The following is a 16,452-nucleotide window of genomic DNA, read 5'->3' on the forward strand; positions in this document are numbered from 1 at the left end:
TCAACAAATATTCACCATAAAATTAGAAGTACAGACTGTTTTTACCTACAAGCAAATACAAACACATTGCAAGAAACAACCCACGAGCATGCTGTCGTTCATTTTCCTATTCTTGTTTTTTCATTACACGTCCACTGAGTGAAGTAGCTGGAGGTTTATGGTAATTGCGGTTCCGCGACGGCCTTCTGGGTAGTCTGAGTGACTGGGAGCGAGTGTGTTGCTCTCATCTCAGTCTCCGCGGCACGCACGGAGATAGCAGGAGCGCAGTCTTCAGTCTCGTGCTGCACAGTGAGCGAAAAGAAGAAGAAAATAGAAAGAAAAATAAACAAAAGGAAAAAAAAACTTTATTTGAGTCAGGAAGAAAAAGAAATGAAAGAAGAAAAAGACGCGTGATCTTCAAAGCCTTGGAAACATTAATGATGTTGCGTAAAACGAGTGGGTAACTTCGGCTGAAGCGGCGTGTTTAGTGAGAGGCTCTTATAGCAGCAGCAATAAGCAAACATGGCGCTGCGAGGCATTACGGGGCTGCAATAATTGCAGGAGTTCGTGGACCGTCGCCACCTGTACTAACTACCCTGGCATTATACACTAAAACCTGAAGTTGCTGTCAGTCCACGGAATATCGACATTGCAAGGATCGGGATTCTTATACACAGGTCTGTAATTCTGAGGATGTCTAGATTTTCTTTTATTTTTAGCGCACAGTGTCCTCCCTACTGGAAATACATCGTGACTCGTTGGATCGCTAGAGATAAAGTGTTGACTTATCGGTATGTGCATCATTAGAAAGGGATATTAAAAAGGATTGCGGAAACGTAAAATCTTCTAATTGATGAATCTAGGTGGATTGCATATGCTAAAAAAAGTAATTTATTTTGTAAACAGGACCTTGATTTTGTTCTTAGCGGCACGGGATATCAGAGTCAACTACGAGGAGAGTATTGGCTTGGATTTTTTTTTCGTTAGAAAAACATACACGGCCAGTGTCTGTTTTGAATTCTTGTGGTTTTAAAACTCGATCAGAGCCTTCCAATCACACCAGTTAGTGGTCAGAACCCCACGGATTTATATTCACCTTATTTCTGATTCAGGTAAGACGATCGTTTTATTGAATACACTTATTTTGAGACGTGCTGTGCTGGTGGATTCAGGGGGTTCCACGTCCAGTTAGTTGTTTGGTATACGATGCAAAATATATCGCACTGACTCGGATAGCACGGTAAATATTTGCCTATATAACGATTTTCTTTTTTTTTTAAAAAATATTTTTTTGGAAAAATGAACTATGCCTTTGTTACTAGTATAGTTATAGAGTACCGTGCTGAGTTTTGCTGTTACAGTCCTAGGCTATCTGGCAACGGGTTTGCGTAAAAATCAAGTTTTAAGAAAGGTTGCTAAAAACTCCCCGTAGAACGCCAGATGTTTAATCTGCTGTACAACATTAGGAACAGAACCGAAAAGTGGCGATCTTGGGATGTGTCATAACCTCTGATTTATATGTTAAACTGGCATAACCGTCTGATATATATATATTAAACTTGTTTTTAATTATATATCATTAAAAACTTGTTTTTAATTATACAGTCTTGCAACAAGCGAAAACCTTAATTTCCATATAATCATGTTGGGGCTTCCCGGGCAGCGGGCGACTTTGCAGGAGTGGCTACATTATTTGTGCAGTTTTCAGAAAGGGGGTGGCAGTAAAATTGTTGTTAATAAGACACAGTAGGCCCATACTTGTACCGGGCTGTGTTTTTCGGTGTTTTATTTTGTATATGTCTTTTTTCATATTCGTCCGGTAAACTGCAGTTGTTTCACAACTGGATACTTTAGTTTCCATATAAAACAGTCCTTGTTCTAACATTTATCTGTTGGTGTGTTTTGTTGTGATACAGTACAAGTTGTGGTGTAGCGGAGCCTTGCCCAGGTTTATGGCAGTTCATAAATTATTTTGTGGTTTGTCACTGTTGGAGGGCATCCCCTCCGCTTTGCGCGCGAGTGTGTGCGTGACTGAGCGGATTCGTATAGCTCCTGGGGAAAATTCGTATGACTATCTGCATGTTGGGGGGTGGGGGTGGGGGGGGGGGGGGGGCGTCTGTATCTGATTTGTCAGATATAGAAGGCGGCAGAAAAGTAAACATCGATCTATGCAATGTATTTTGGTGCACTTTTGTGTCGCTCAGTCCAGCCAGTGGACAGAGTCACGTGCAGGTGTGAGCCAGAGCAATAAATTACAATGTGACGTGTTTAATCAGACTTTACACTAAATTACAGCTTTGCATTCTTGTCGAAACACGGCGTTAGCTCACACACAACACATACGGTCACCCTTTTACTGCAAAAATGTGTTGAAAAAACACACTTTGTGTTAAGTATCGTATTAATAATACCGGTTTGTAATCATGATAAATGATATTATTTGTATTATTATATGGCTGTAGTTTGTTGTTTTTCAATTTTAGACGACATTGCTTGCCACGGTCGGCATTAATTCGGAAGTAATCTCCGGATCGATGCGCTTTACAGCTCGTTAGCTATCCAGCACCTTTAGCGGAATTTGGCAGAATACACCTGAGACAAGGGAGGCAATCAACTCACAAAAAGAACATTACTGGGGTCGTAAAATTCCAGGGAAGTGATAGTAGAAATGTCTGCACCCCCTCCTCCTGATTTCTTTTTTTCTTTTTCTTTTTTTATTTCATTAATTAAATTGGAGCATAAATAAATAAATAAACACTATTACGGCAAAGAATACTTAAAGTACCCTAAAGAACTTTTGTTTTTATCAAACGCTACAATTTCCACGCAACCAATTCACTTTGTTTCTTGTTCTTGTTTGTTTTCTTTCGGCCTCCAATTGTGTAGTATAGTTGTGCCCTTGTGCTCCCCTTAGAAATACGTTTCAGGTGAGTAGGTCTTTACCAAGGTAGTTTTTTTTCCCCGCTGGACATGTAGGGACAGTAAGGTGGTTTTAGGGTATTGTTAGTCTGCCTGATGATCGATTGGTCTAGACAGGCGTTCGGGCTCCCTGCGATCTTTCACTCTGGACAGGAATGGAAGGAATAATATGAAAACCCGGGGGGTGGGTATGTTTTAATGCGCCACACTGTCGGGTGTGACGGGGGGGGGGGGGGTTTAATGCGCCACACTGTCGGAGGGAGAAGAGGAAACCCAGATAAGGCTGAGTTGGAAGTTCAAAGTGAAAGTCTGCCCATTTGCTTTTCTATAGGCTGTATGAGTTTAGAAAAAAAGGAGCGTGGGTCTTGACGTTGTCAGTTTGTAGAAAGCATTTCTACGACCTTGGCGTGCATCACGTGTGAGGGATAGGTTAAATAAATAGACTTGTAGTTCAAAGGGGAACACTACAAAAAAAAGGACCGCATCATGGTCTGCTTATCACACAATAAGCCAACAGTTCGAAGAAACAGCTCCCATGACTTTATTTTTCTCTGTCTGAAAATAGACTTTAATTTGCAATTCACCCGAGCCTCCTGTGTGGATTGATCAGTATGGAAGACGTATAGCATTACAGAAAGTAACCCAAATCAAAAAGGGAAGCAAGGTGCACGGCTTCTGCAGACAGAGGTTAACTTATCAAATTACATTTAAAAAATAAACACACAACATGTATGCTGGAATCAGTAAAGCAAAGCCATGTTTGCGAGAATCTTACATTTAACATACCTGACTCGTACAGCAGTATTGTTTAAAGCGTATTTCTTAACTTTTGGGTAAAAAAAAATCAAAATAAAATATACGCGTAAACATATACTACCACGGTGTGTGTATCGTACTGGACTGAAAGCAGTGTTGCGCTGTCTGGTCTCTTGTCTGGGGAAAAATCCGTCCAAACTGCTTTTTTTTGCGTAAGGTAGTTAAAGCCAGTAAGACCGCTGCTGCTATTCAAAGCAGGAGGATTTATCCTTCATTTAACTGGCAATATTTAGCTTTGTTCGAGATCCAGTTGCAGGCGCTCAGGAGCTTTAGAAATAGCAACACGGGCTCTCTCGTGCAGCAATGGGGCTGTGCCGCAGCAGTGAGCTGATCCGGAGAAACAGAATGTTGTTCAATTGTAGAGCCGAACATATTCCGTGTTATTAACAACGTGAACGGCGTTTCAGATAAACAATGCCCCTGTCAATTAGCCTTAATTAAAAATGTTTCCAAACTTTATATGTCTCACTTATTAATCTATAGCCCAGGTGTTATTGCGGTGGTCGGCATAGAGTATTTTGCTAGAGTTAACTTCAAATTCGTAATGTTGTATGTTTCTATTTTTGAATACATGATGTATTTACGCCTTTGTCTAGCCTGCTTTGTCACCCCGTGTACTAAAAAAAACCCCCCAAAAACTGAGGTTCAGCTGCACTGGGTCTTGGCTAACTCTTTAATTTATTTTCCACTTTTGGTTTTCTTGACAATGTGTAGGCACCATTATCTTAAAGGCAAAATGTGAGAGAGAAATACAATAATTTAAACGGTATTAAACTATAATGAACTATAATTAACGCCAAATTATACACCTGCTCTCTCTTGAAATTGTTCCGTGTCGGTTTTATACCGTTGCTTTAGTCATTTGACTTGTTTGCCTAGTTTTGCATTGCTTCACATAATGCCCCAAACAAAAAGTCTCAGTTACGACAGAGGTTTGACTGTAAGATCAGGTTCTGTCAGACACTTAACAGTTGAAATCAGATACGCAGAATGCGAGGCGCCCTATCTGCCAAGCATGTGCTTCCCAGTAAGACCTTAATGCCTGTTAATAACTTCTATTGAGACAAAAACGATACTCAGTAGTTTCACAAAAGGATATAGCCTACAGTTTTTTTTAAAGTAAAATCCTTAATTACAGAAAGCGAATCAGTGTAATCCAAATCTACACTGTTTAATGCATTGTAAGAAACTGTTTTATTTTTAATGTAAATATGCCATTTTTGTCAATTTCTACATTTATTGAAAAAAGAAACAAGAGTGGGTATATTGTTGTTTTTTTTTTTTTGTAATTTTGTGGTTTTATTTATTTATTTTTCTTAACGCGTAGAGTTCCAAAATAGCAATTGCAAATCGATGCTATTAAAACGGGGTGTGATTCACACAGCCGTGCTTCAATTTGACTGCAGACTTGCGGACTGGGTTGGTTTGTAATTGGTGCATATGCTGTTTAAACGATAGTACCCGAATGTGCTAATGTGAACACTGGCATTACATAAGTTTAGTTCCGGCCCTAAAAACAAACACCTACAGTCCATGATTCAAACACTGCGGCTTCAACTGACCTTGTCAAGCAATGAAGGAACTATGTCGTGCAGGCTGAATTGACTATAGCCTTTTTTTTTTTTAATTAACTTTTAATATGCCGTGCTTGGCAGATCTGAATAGCAATAAACGGGTATGATGCTGGTAACGAGTAGAGGTTGAGCTAGGATGCCCTGCTGGCAGTTTATTTGCGCAAGGACGGGGTCACGTTACAATGACCATGACAGCCCTAGGATACTGTAGCAGTTTAAACACCAGGGCTGATAATATATAAGACATATTAGTATTTGATTCTACTTATGTTTGGCAACGGGGAAGGAACTGCGCCCTTATGATAAGTTGAATATATTAAAAAAAATAACCAAAGGGTCTGGGTTCTAGTATGCAAAGTTGGGTCCGGTTCGTTTTTTATATTCATTTGGGTTTTACACCACATGGGACTCCTTCGTATCTGGACTCAATTAAAGCGCGTATGAATGTTTAAACATCCTCGACGTAAAATCCTTTCATGTCCAACATCTGTTCCACATTTAATGTGGAAATCTGATTTGGTTACAGACTGTATACCCCGCCACCAGCTCTAGGAAAACATTGACACAGGATTGAATCTGTGATCATCGCAACTGTTTACATTTGCATTAGCAGATCACATCCACGTTCGTATTTAAAACATATAGCATTTCTTGGTTTCAGAAATGATCGAGGCATTGAATCTGCAGCTATGTGACATGAGGGAAATGTCGTTACAAACTTCGAGGTATGAGGACGGAATTGATCAATCACCATCGACAAGTGCAACATTGACTGCGTATGCATAACTATGAATCCGCGGCGCAGGCAAAATCATTGCAGTGATACCATTCGAGTGAAATGCAGACATACGCGATATGCTGAAGTCCTACAGCGGTGTCTCCGCTAACAACTGTCTGTGAAGTGGAAACCGTTTCGTTCCAGATGAAGCATTCAGAGGCACGTTCTGCAAATATGTAGAAGTATTGATTTATAATTTGCTGCTTATAAAAGCAGTGAAATCTCATGTCTTTCTCTTCCACACATCCAGAGAATGTGTGAGCTGTGCTCCTGGTTTTAATTTATTCTGTAAGTGCAGGCAATCCGTGGCACGTGGCCCAGGGACACAATGCGCAGCGCTCTCCAGCCACTCCAGACCTACAGGCGTTTAAACTGGGTGTTATTAATAAAAAAAAGGATTTGGGACCATTGTTCTGCGTTTTGTGGGTAGTTTATCTGTAACAGCGTTTCCTGTTTATTCTGTTTATTTGCAATACTGTTAAGGTACAAGGTGGATTTTGAAAAACAGCCATGTAAACTCACATTTGAGCCTGGATATAATAATAATAATAATAATAATAATAATAATAATAATAATAATAATAATAATACCGCGTCACTCGCTCTGACCGCATTGGTGGTGGTGTTGGTGTGGCTTAACATCGGACGGTGTTTTAAGATTTGTGTAAAAACAAGTAGCCGATCCTGCTTTTAGAAGCAATACTGCCAACCAAGCCGTGTTATAACGAAGCATTGGCTTTCATTGACATCTTATTTAATTGGCCCTTGAATTTAGATGACTGGCCGAGGTACCAAGCATGCAATTAGAGTTTGTGACGAGACTTCAGTACTGTACCCTTAGGTCACCGACAGGCTTAAAGATTATTCATGTCGGTTGCTAGTGCGCTTGTCATCAGTGTGAGGTTTTAAAGACCATCCCTGGGGATTTCCCTGTAAATCAGAATGTGTACCTCCCCCAAATTGCTTGTAATTACATCCGTTAATTAGGCCTATAAGTTGGCAGAATGAATCTACAAAGGGACGAAGATCAATAACCTTGTTATAAACAAATGTATAAATGTGTGTAAATGAATGGACATGGTGCTGCCGCGCATCAAATTAAATAATGACCCTCAGTTTGGTTGTGTGGATGGATATCTTCGTTTATGGATTAATGCTGCTCTGTCGAGGAAACTGTCGAAATCAAATAAAAACCAGTTCGCGAATACTGTAGTGATTTCTGTTTAGCTTTTTTGCTTGTGTGCACTTTGTAGGAAACGTTTGCCATTTAAACGTCATACCATTTGCACCTGCGTTGAGGAAAACTATCTGTCGCTCGCCAGCTCATTTCAGAGTATCGCTTTCCAGATTTGAATGGCTTCTTGGGTTTGGCACATATACTATATTTTACAGTTTCACACAGGAAACAAACATCAGCCCATATTTCCCAGTAGTGTATGTCACCGCATAATGTTTCTTACACCCCTTTAGCCATGAAAGTATAGACAACATAATAGTGTTTCTTTTAAATGTATATTTATTTTTAGTGATCTGTTAACGTGTCGTACATGGCGTTGGCAGTTTGCCTGTACAGTGGCAAATTTGGGCCCCACAGGATTGTTTTTCAAATTGTCCTCGTTCACCTGTACCAAGGCGTATAGCTTTATAACTGAAGTAATTTTGCGGTGGTATGCCCCAGTCAGATCTATGCAATGTAACAAAATAATAATAATAAAACGACCTTAAACGTTTCTTCCGTGAAACTAAAAAACAGGTTGCTGTGTCCCGTAATCTAATTACCACATCAACGCCTTGTCAATATGAAATAAACACTCCGTTTCTGTTTTAAGATTACATTTTGAGTTATGTTTCTTTAACCCCGAAGAACGAAACATGAAATCAGACAAAAGGGTAAAAACCGAATAACAACAACATCTATGCAATGTCTGTTCGAAGTTCTAAATACAATATGACTGGGATAGGGGGCTTCTAGCGCTGTGTGTGTGTGTGTGTGTGTGTGTGTGTGTGTGTGTGTGTAAACGCAAACGTATGGCAGTAAGCTGGCGAGATCAGGTTTCATAGTTGGCTCCCAGAAGAGAAGTCATGGTTTGATTGAAGTTGCACTCCGTCCCGGCCTCCCAGGGGACAGCCGCCCTGAAACAAGAGAGCGCATTTTCTCTTTGCCTCTGAAAGCCTTTGTGCTGCAGGAGCTTCGCGAGGCACGGATCGCTGCTCTCTCACAAGAACGTGTAACTGCTTACGCCAGCATTGTTTTCTTAGCGCAGCATTTTTACCACGAGCAAGTAGAGCATTTCACATGGGAAACTCGATTCTGCGCACTAACACAGGTCGTTGCTTTTTATCGTGACCGAATAGAGTATCTTATTACATTTAATTAGAAATAAAGCAATCGTTATTGCTACACTTGAGCTAGCCATACACCTGTATTTTACTTCTGTATATAAATTTGCAATAATTTTACAAATAGTATATTGATTTTGGTAGCCTATTATTCAAAACAGTAATAACCAAAACAAAACAAAAACATATATGTGAAATGTGGCGAATAATTTAAATGTGAATGCTGGTTTGTGTCACCGTGGTGACGTTGTCTGTATGGGAGGCTACTATGCATTTGCAATAGCTTCCTTTTCTAAATGTGGTACCCCTACAGTGTGCCTCAGCCTGTTTTGTTAATTTATTGAAACACCTTTTTAAGCGTGAGAGCTTCAAAAAGATTTGTAAGTCAGTCTGCCAAAGAAAAACAGGTGTAGACTTACGATACATGGACACGCGTGTATAGATTGCTTCCAGGCTATACCATTAGTTCGAAGGGTTTGTATGCACAGATGCTATTAAAATTAGTTGTCATGGCGGCTTGTTCCTTCCTAGCAAGAGCTAATGCTTGGAAATTGTAATTATCGAAATAGTAAAACTTGCATTTGTCATCTAAATAACACGACGTATTAATTCCCAATCCCAATATGCAAACATGATGAAATCTTGGCTTGCAAACAGTGTCGAACTAGAAAAAGCACAGGGAATGACGGTCACACAAATTGCTACTTTAAGCCTGTCTTCAAGCAGTTTGTTTCACAGAAAGTTGCTTTTTGTTAAGGAAGCATCTGGTGATAGCGTGCACAACACATTGCTTTCCCTTTAGTATAAAATAAGGAACGTTTTATACGTAAGACTTTTTTTTTTTGAACATTTGGTTGGAATTAATCCCCTTATCCCAGCTGCGGTGGTATATCGTCCTGCAGCTACACGGGCCTCACAATGCTGCTGTTGTTAGTTTTTGCTCTGTGTAGTCAGGGATTGTTCCTCTAGCTCGCACGGATTGTGTGGTAATGGGAGAATGTGGAGCTTGTTTACAGCCAGTGCAAATAATGCGACAGCTGTTGGGGCGCGGGCTGTCCGCGCGCCTCTCTCTCGCTTTCTCTGCTGCATTCGCACAATGCTTTCATTATAGTGCTTTCACTTCATCATAGGGCACGGGGCTGATACAGCGGTCCCACTGTTCTTTGAATTGATTTTCCTTTATTTCCCTCTTTTTAAAATACGATAAAACAAAATCAGCTGATCCTATAAACAATCCCTATCTTGAAAGATTTGGGTTATTGTAGAACACGTCAATAACGTCATTGATAAAGCCATGTTATTTGGGAAGATTTCAGTTCACTTTCAGCGGGGGAAGGGGGAGGGAAGTATATTTAGGATAAATGTTAACGTGTTTTACAGGCTAATCAGTCTAATAGCTGAACTGCTGATCCAGTGTGTCTGTTTGGACATAAGATTAGGAAAATAAGTTATCTGCCGCCTATAATCAAATTCTGATTGGAGAGATTTAGGCTTATTACGGCATTTACTACTTAGAAGAAAGTGCCTACCCTATTAATGTATCCGAGGCTTCCTCCAGCCTATGAAAATATACAGAACCTGTAAAGAGAACATGGGAAGTTGTTCACAACACAATGTCCAGTGCCTCGCCTTCCAATTTTACCTGATAAAGTGTAAGGCTTTTTTTTAAATCCTCAAATAATTGAGCAGGCAAAGGTGGTAGGCCCCTATATATAGCAACTCCGGGCTGGTCAACAGAACACGCGCCGATTTACCTTAATTGGAGTGGCAGCAATTACAAAAGAGAATCGTTTTGAAAGAGTAAGAAATAATAATTAATAACATTAACGATATATAAAAAAGCATGCTCGCAAAATTCAACGGCAGGCGTTTAAAAAAAAGAAAAACACATGGCAGTATCAACCGCATCATCACGATCATCTGCTCCTTCAGTCACTGAAGTGCTGCTCAGCCGTGATGGTTAGTAATGCAGACCACATTTATTCCCTGCTGCCAAGTCGCTCACATCTGCTTGGTGGAGCCCAAAGCGTTTCAGCTATGCATTGTGCAGCTCCGATCTTCAGAAAGGTAGCGAACGATTACATTTAAAATCTAAATGAAGTTACATTGTGCGGTGCTGTATTTGGTATGTGGATCCCCGCGGGTCCGGGTTTTAAAAGCACTCCAATTCGGTCCAGGTTGGCTAGATTCGTGTTTTTGTTCAGTTCAGTTCGGTGTTTCTAATATAGGCAACTAACACTGCTTTGAATGGATGCTGAAATGAAAACCTGACAATCGGATTCTGCACCCAGACAGAACACTGAATAAACAGAAGCAATCTATTGGTATTTAAAGTTTAAATTACCTCATACATTGTATGTTTTCCTCTTAAATTTCCAAATAATCCTAATCATACTGTACGGCTTTCTTACACCCAATATGTCCTTGTTTTTTGTCGACTTGCAGTACAAAGTACGGTCAACAAGTGTAATGTTTGCCACTGCACGGTTAATCTATTTATTTATTTATTCATTCCATTAACCCGATAGTGATGACTTATCAGAGTAAACCCATGCTATACAATTTCAATGGCATGTCTGAATCTCCAAAAATAGAAACACATTTGTAGCTAATTATCTATCTATCTATCTATCTATCTATCTATCTATATATATATATATATATATATAAATCCAGCAATGCCACACCAAAACACTCGGTAAAGTACGCTAATGTAAACCAGAATTCATTCTATCTCGAATACTTGTTTAATTTCATAAGAGCACTCGGAAGATCGTCATGAGCCTTTTTTGTATGCGCGCCTTCAATTAGCTCTGCTGTATGTGATTGATGGAGCAAATACAAGCGCTGTGGACCCTATAGCGAAAAAAAAAAACCTTACTGCGCGTCCATTTGCTGTATAATGAAAGCTGCTTCCCTCTCTCCCCAGGGCCCGCTTTCATTCAGGTACTGAAGGGAAGGGGGAGGGTTTGCAGCAAATCGATCAGCCCCTTCAAAGCTGTTGCGCCGTCAATGTGGGAAACACAGCCCTTGTCAGCCACAATTATGCAAAACCATCTCATTTGCGATCAATATCTACTAACGCCCCCCTGAATAGCTCATCTCCCTTTTTTTTAGCCGACACTTGCTGGTATTTGGCTCAAAGGCACACAGCTGCCTGCCTGTCTGATCGTCGCTCTGTTTGGCTTTCGAAAAAAATGACGTTGCACTGTCTGTAGGGGAAATAATAACACGTCACGGCGAGACAATGGGTTTAAACGTGGCACACCTGCATTGACATTTGGTACAGGTGTGGTGCTATTTTGCATTACGCGTTAAAACGTAGTACACCGTGTACTGCGCTTGCCCGGGCATGCGCAAATGATTTTAGCTCAGAAAAAGAGGACACGCCCATTGGGGTACGATGTATTGAGTTTGGACCTTAAAGTTATTTTTAATATCGTTTTCTCACAATTCATCAAATTTGTGACTTTCACTGATGAGCAACATTCTAAAACTATAAACATATACGATGCTGTGGGTGAACCACAGTTTGTCTTGTTGTGATTTGTGCAGTCGTCAATCACAGCACTTCCGAATCAATGAACCCTTAGAGCCTTGTGTGGCTGGAGATCTCATTTTAAAAGCTGTCAATATAACCTTTTAAATTATTATCACAAGGTATGGGGCTATACTAAGATCACAACGATAACTGTTTTTGTTTGTTTGTTTTTGCCAATCGCTTCCAGCCCTGTGTTAGCTAGTTAATAAATGCTTTTCTTGCCATGTTTCTTTACTGTTTGACCGTCACCCCTGCATGTCTTGGATGGTATCAACAAAGGTGTTTATGTTATTGTTTATTTAACTTATTCTACTGACAAATAACTGCATTTTACAATTTAAAAATAATAATAATAATAATAATGGTAATGATCTATTCCTGGCATGCTGTTTTTATAACGATGTGGAGACTTCCTAAGCCTATTCCTAAGCACACGGCACATAGTAGCGTAGTTCCCAGCATTTCTCCAAGTGGAGTCCACACGGTTTTTTGTATCTTGTTTTACTTTGTCAACTACTGTCTCCCTCGTTTACGCACCGCACAATATACCCACTAGATTTCCCTAATGAAAAACGAATGACATTTTGTCGCGGTAAATGACACTCGTATACCGTTAGAGCCAGAGTCAACTGTACATATTAACGTAGCTTACATTTACATGGTAACATTTACACGAATCTGTTTAAAATTAGGGAAAACAATCACATGTAAAAAAAACAATCACATTGAAAATAATATAGATTCAACGAGCTTAAATCTGCATATTGTTTTAACGCAATGTTAAGGTCTGTAGTAACTTATGAACACAACTAATAGTTCTGAAATGTATATATTTAAAGCAAGGACACATCAGTAGCCTATTCAATACATACTATAGGCTATACTTCCACCTATATATTAAAAAAACAAAAGAAAAGAACTGGTACGTAAACTGGCACACGCATTAAAAGTACTTGAAATACAAACGTACCGCTTTTTGACAGCGCACCATGTTCTGACCTTAAACGTTTCGCGGGTACACGTACCACGTTCTGACCAGTAATCAGTATTTTTTTTTTACTTGCCTGGGAACGGTTTAAAATAGTCATGCACTTATGTTAGTTAACAGGGTTACACATAAGCCTAAAACACTTAACAAGGCAACGAAGAGACTTCTATATTATTGCCAACTTTGTTACTGGCAAACTGCCTATTTCTTTGACAACTTGGATATAGTTTATCACAACATTTTACAGCGGGGGTGCACTTTTGGCAATCATTGTTCTCAAATGCCAGAGTGCGTTTCCAGGCGCTATTTTATTTATTTCTGAGGGGGTGGTGCAATAACTTGTGACGAACTAAAGCTGCTGGCTTTTTGTATCTGTTGTAGGTACTTTGTATATCCACACAGAACGAGATAACAATGCTTCAGCGGGTTTTAAGGTAGCTCTACAGATGATTTTGGCTCGCAGGATGTTAATGTACAAAAACATGTATGGGAAATGCTGTGTCTCCCACCCCACCCCTTTCTGGTCATGTTCCAGCCTTGGAGTGTTCGAGGCTGCGGAATCGCATGTCTGTAAAATGGCGTGTCCAGTGAGTCCGGAATCTGATATGCAGAAGCTAGTCTGTGTGTGGGAGAAAAAGTTCCCTTTAATACTTTGTTGATGGACACCAGCCATTTTAACCGCTTCCCCGTCTCTATTCTGTAACACAGTAGAGCATATGTGTAGCGGACAAAGGCTATTGTGTATGTAACACGGAATCCTACACCGGAATCGTTTGTGTGGGGGTCTATTTTCCTATAAATGTTGTGAATAATATTTTAGAAACAGGCCCCTTATGTTTTTTTTTCTTAACTTTCTATCAAGTTTACTTTCATGTAGCCTCTAATGAAACGGTGCTGCGCTCAGAGATGTCATGTACAAAGAGGTATACAATAGCTTGGATCGCAGCACTCGGCACAAGCCTACAAAGCGGCGATGTAGCAATTCGTGCATTTTGGCGAAGCACGTTGTTTCAGGGGTAACCTGGGGGAAGCGATGAGTTTACAAAACTGGAAGACGATTTAAGGGTATTCCCTGCCGATCATTCAACGCATCTGCTGTTATTAACCCTATAATTCGTCAGTAAAGTTAATTGTTTTTTAATTCTGATTTATTGAGACCATTAAGTATATGCATGAATCAATCCAGTAACGAGGTAGACATCCTAATGAGGATTTGCAGATAGATGCTCCCTCCCGAGGTCAGCAATAATTATGAGAACAGAAAAGCGAAGGCATAAAGGAGAGGGGGAGGGAGGGAAGGGGTGTTAAAGCCTAGTAAAAAAATCATGAATATATTTTATGAATGTATGTATTTTTAATATTAGGAGTGATAATAAGTATTAATTTTTAATACCTTTGAATGTATTTTAATTCACGAAATAATGTAGTCTAGGCGTAAAGCTTAGTATGCTTTTTCATATGTATTTGATAAACCCCATTATATAGCATTTGATAGATAAAATGCACGCATCGTAAACATTTATACATATATATGTAATGTTTACACTGTAATGTTTATTTTGTGTCCATTTAAAATGAATATCAAGATGTGTTTTAAAATCTGTTGCATAAGGATAATGCGTAATTCCTAAACATGCGGTTTTACACTGTGCGCTTTTCTTAGATTGAACATGCCCGGTTACCATACATTTCAAGTGTATGCTATGTTGTGCAAGTAGTTTTTTTTTTTAAAGTTACATTCTAAGTTAAAGCTTGGAAATGGTGCGGTAGGCCTACTGATGCCACTGAGAACATCTAAATATGACGGTTTACATCAGCGTACTTTGAATATGTATTGTGATTAAACACACAGTGCAGTAGGTACCACCCAATCCTTTCATACCACCCAGTCCTTTCAAATCACATTCTTTTGCGGTCTTGTTACGGTTATGTTATGAATAATGTAAAACTAGGAAACAGTTTAACACCACCCGCCTCCTGCTCCGCGTGCTTTTATGTGATCTTGTTAAAACGTGTGCTTTATAATATTGTAGCGTGCACTGGGGAAGGCAGCTGCAGGGCTGATAGGTGACGTAATCACACACAGAGACATAAGCCCGATATAAGTTGCTCGCAAAGGAGCCGGCTCTTTTGTACAGCGGTATCGGCGCTAGGCTTTAGTGCGAGAGGTCCCGGCCCGCCCTCCGCCTGTGTGTGGATTGCCTCACCCTGTGTGATGCGCCTGCCTGCGTTAATCGATATCGCTACGATATAATTTAACACATTTAATATGGTTAGGTTCTCCGTTCTGTTAGGGTTAATTGAATCCTAAAGGGAAACAAAGCCAACTGACGCAAGTTAAGGTTTGTTTAGCCCTGTGTATGTTTAGTTGCCATGACCATTTACTGTATTGTTCTGAACCAGGGACACTTCGGGTTTTTACTTCAGCAAAGCCTTCAACACTGTGCAGTGACTAACTTTAACCCCAAAGTAAATAGGGCTCTTTCTGAAAATGGTATGGTAGGACTCGCATGTTATATGGGGGTCGTATAGGTGTGGATTTGGAAATGTAGCAGGGTATGTTGTTTTATACCATGCACTAACTAAAAGGCAGTTTGCTTATCATTTGATATTCTCAGCACTGCCAATAAACTCGGCTTCTCACGAAATGTGAGATGATGCTTTTCCCCAGAGGCGCTTCACCGCGTATTTTCTGATTTGGGGACTGATAAGTAAGCACCTTAGTGTTAACACTTTGAAAACCAGGAGCCCGGGGCGGGTTCGTCCCTTAATCGCGTTTTAGCATTTTTTAAATGTCTTTCTGGAAACAGATTAATAACGGTACACTGCAGCTTTAAGAGGTTGAAAGCCTCAGCGTCGATACAGCTGGCAACCTGCCAGAGACAGAAATCGAGAGGGCGCCAAAACGGAGCTCCGCGCTGTGTTCCAGCTGAGCTCAGTCGCTTTCATTCCCTTTCTCTCAAAAGATTGTGTTGAGAGGCGTTCTTGTAGTGTCCATGCCAAGTCCCGCACCTTGGGAGCGTGGCAGCTGATTACTGTTGTGTAAAGAATTGGCATTTTATTCTGTTATGCATAGTCAAAACCACCTAACAAATAGAAACGAAATAAAGGAAGTCTCACCCAGGCGTTATTGACCCTGTCGTCAGTGTTGGAGCGGATAATGTTAACTCTTTCCTGCTGCCCCCAGTATAGGAACGAGACGGCTGGGAGTTTATTTAACTAGGCAACAGTAAATTGCATTAACCCCTTGGCTAAATATAGTCTGGCATGCGTATTTATGCTGTCGTTTTATTTGCATTGGTTTACGGTAGACTGAGTTGCAGGTCAATCGACATTTTGTATTTAATCAGGCATGTAATTAATACATGTTACACGGCACACCTTTCAATTAAAATATATTTCAATGTAGAGTACCATCTAGACAGAGCACCGCCACATTGTTGATAACCACATTAACACTTGATTTTACCATCAACTGTACACATATAGGCTGGACGTTTAGAGGATTTTAAAAAGC

General features: G+C 40.1%; 1 protein-coding gene across 3 annotated transcripts in view; it reads left to right on the forward strand.

Moving 5' to 3' along the window:
- Nucleotides 1–212: 212 nt before the first annotated feature.
- The window catches only part of LOC117407126 (BCL-6 corepressor-like), a 51,900-nt gene continuing 35,660 nt past the window's right edge, over nucleotides 213–16,452 (forward strand). For 2 of the 3 annotated variants that reach the window (XM_034011784.3, XM_034011788.3), the window contains exon 1: nucleotides 213–656. The gene's annotated coding sequence lies outside the window, so the exon portion shown is untranslated. Of the gene's footprint in view, nucleotides 1,092–16,452 lie in introns of all 3 variants that reach the window. The other variant, XM_034011785.3, reaches the window with a different exon arrangement.

This window comes from Acipenser ruthenus, chromosome 8 (assembly GCF_902713425.1).
Source record: "Acipenser ruthenus chromosome 8, fAciRut3.2 maternal haplotype, whole genome shotgun sequence".
NCBI lineage: Eukaryota > Metazoa > Chordata > Actinopteri > Acipenseriformes > Acipenseridae > Acipenser > Acipenser ruthenus.